Consider the following 2,946-nt stretch of genomic DNA (forward strand, 5'->3'; position numbering starts at 1 on the left):
TTGTCGGCTGTGTGACTGTGGGCAAGTCACTTAACTTCTCTGTGCCTCAGTTCCCTCATCTGTAAAATGGGGATTAAGACTGTGAGCCCCACGTGGGACCACCTGATTCCCCTATGTCTACCCCAGCGCTTAGAACAGTGCTCGGCACATAGTAAGCGCTTAACAAATACCAACATTATTATTATTATTATATCTCTATCGCAATACACACATTTAAGAAAAGAGGAAATGGACCCTTTAAATTCACTTCAGAATTACCAACTTGCAGTTCCAGTCTTGAAAAGATAGCTCTGCCAAATTATCCAGCTCTGACTGAACACAAGTGTAAGTTCTATCCATTTTATGTTTGTTTTGTTTTTCACCGCAAATCCCAAACATGGGTCTTTCTTCAGTGTTCAGTCACGTGTCAGGTTTGCCGATCAGAAAGTCATTCCTTAATTACCACTGGTTCATTGAAAGAAACTCCCCTTCTGAGTGGATCAGAAAGAGCTGATGTTTTAGTAGCTTTATAGAGAAGCAGCATGGCCTAGTGGAAAGAGCATGGGCCTGAGAGTCAGAGGACCTGGGTTCTAATCCTTACTCCTCTACTTGTCTTCTGTGGGCAAGTCACTTAACTTCTCTGTGTCTCAGTTGTCTTGTCTTACGCTGTCAAGTCATTTCCGACCCATAGAGAACCATCTCTCCCAGAACGCCCTGCTCTCCATCTACAATCGTTCTTTTAGCGTATCCATAGAGTTTTCTTGGTAAAAATACAGAAGTGGTTTACCATTGCCGCCTTCCGCGCAGGAAACTCGAGTCTCTGCCCTCGACTCTCTCCCATGCTGCTGCTGCCCAGCACGGGTGAGTTTTGACGTGTAGCAGATTGCCTTCCACTCGCTAGCCACTGCCCAAGCTAGGAATGGAATGTGTAGGCCTTTGCTTGACTCTCCCTCCCATAGGCGAGACTGGTAGAGGACTGGAAACTCCCCAGGTGCGACCCTGAGAGGGTGTGTCTCAGTTTCTTCATCTGTAAAACTGGGACTAAGACTGTAAGCTCCACGAGGGACGCGTGCTGTCACCAACCTAATTATCTTGTATCTGTCCCAGTGCTTAGTACTGTGTCTGGCACATAGCGAGTGCTTAACAAATACTGTTATTGTTTTTTTAAAAAAGAAAAGGCACCACATTGGAAACTAACATCAGTGGGGCCCAGAGGTTTTATTTTTGTTGGATTCCACAAGATGTCTCCAATCTGGATCATATTCCCCCACTTCATTATGGGAACACCCGACCCCCGCAACCCAATTTCGTCAGTTTATGTACAGTACATATCGTCCCTCGTAAGTCCATAAACTTATAACTCATTGGTGAACTGCTTAGAAACCATGCCGTTTATTAAAGAGAGTGTACTGGGAGCATTTCCAAGTAATTAAGAACTAGCCTCGCCCCCTTCAAATGACAGGGATGGGGGGAGCGGGGAGGAGACAGCGGTTGTGGGGTGGAGGAGTTACAGAGGGGGAAGCCAGAGAGGTGGCCAAAGTGCCGGCCCAAGATAACTCAGGGAGGAAGGACTGGGGAGAGACTTGAAAGTAGGAGCCTACTTCTGCTGACCTCGCCCCGGCCCTCCTGCTTCTCCCAGAAGCCCTCAGGCAGGCTCTCCCTCTGGGCCTTCTGCTATATAAGGATGTCAGTTGGTCAGATAGTCCCGACTCTACTACATCTACTATAGTAGCCCTGTAAGCAAGTTGGTAAGCACGAAAGTCCCCGAAACAAAAAAACAAGCAAGACACTATGGTGTTCCAGGACCTAAGCCACTCCTTCCAAATAGGCATTTTTGAAAGCAGCATTGATTCATCTTAGACAGCTTGGGATGACTGCCTTAAAGCAGTAACTTTGGACTGGAAACCCTTGACCCTCAGTAGGCAATGGTGGTAATAATAACTGGGTAACCGATAAGCACTTACTATGTGGCAAACTCTGTACTAAGCACCGGGGTAGATACAAGTCAATCAGGCCAGGTACTGTCCCTGTCTCATATGGGGCCCACGGTCTCCCCGCCCCACAGCACCTGTGTGTATATATATGTACGTATTTATAATTCTATTTTATTAATGATGTGCATATATCTATAATTCTATTTACCTGTATTGATGCTACTGATGCTTGTTTACTTGTCTTGAAGTCTGTCTCCCCACTTCTAGACTGTGAGCCCATTGTGGGCAGGGATTGTCTCTATTTGTTGCTGAATTATATTTTCCAAGCACTTAGTACAGTGCTCTGCACATAGAAAGCACTCATTAAATATGATTGAATGAATGAATAAGTAGGAAGGGGAACAGACTGTAAATCTCCACTTTACAGAGGAGGAAAATGAGGCACAGAGAAGCCAAGTGACTTGTCTAAATTAACAAGCTGCAGGGAAGAGGTAGAGCTGGGATTAAAAAGCCAGTGTTGGACTCATTGTCCTGACAAGATACACACCCTGCTGTCCTTCATGTCTAATTTAGAGATGCTCAGTTCCAGCTACACCATGAACACACAAAAACTGTCCTTTGTTGCCTCATTTCTAACTGGGGGAGGAGCTTAGGCCTGGGGGAAGCTTGGTTTAATGCAGTAAATATTTATAGAGAAAGCAGGAGAATTCAGTGATGTTCCAGTGGTTGACTAGAAGTGTGACCACAGTGTGATCCTAGCAACAGGCCTCGAAAACTGAAAAATAGGAAAGACCTAGGCTTGGGAAAAGACAGAAGGATCAAGGGAACTCTTTTTTATACAGGGAATTTTTTGGTCTTAAATCTTATCCAGGGAGCCAGAGTCATCTTTTTTTAAGTAACTGCAGTCTTTCTAGACTGAAAGCTCAATATGGGCAGGGAATTCTGTTGTATTGTACTCTCCCAAGTGTTTAGTACAGTGCTCTACCCACAGCAAGTGCAAATAAATGCAATTGACTAATTAATCGATTGATTG

At 45.0% G+C, this 2,946-nt stretch overlaps 1 non-coding gene across 1 annotated transcript; it reads right to left on the reverse strand.

Moving 5' to 3' along the window:
• Window positions 1-850: 850 nt before the first annotated feature.
• LOC114813481 lies at window positions 851-988 on the reverse strand. The gene has a single exon (XR_003761198.1). It is a non-coding gene; the product is annotated as a small nucleolar RNA SNORA7 (small nucleolar RNA).
• Between the last annotated feature and the right edge of the window lie 1,958 nt (window positions 989-2,946).

The sequence above is a fragment of the Ornithorhynchus anatinus genome, chromosome 7 (assembly GCF_004115215.2).
Source record: "Ornithorhynchus anatinus isolate Pmale09 chromosome 7, mOrnAna1.pri.v4, whole genome shotgun sequence".
Classification (NCBI taxonomy): Eukaryota; Metazoa; Chordata; class Mammalia; order Monotremata; family Ornithorhynchidae; genus Ornithorhynchus; species Ornithorhynchus anatinus.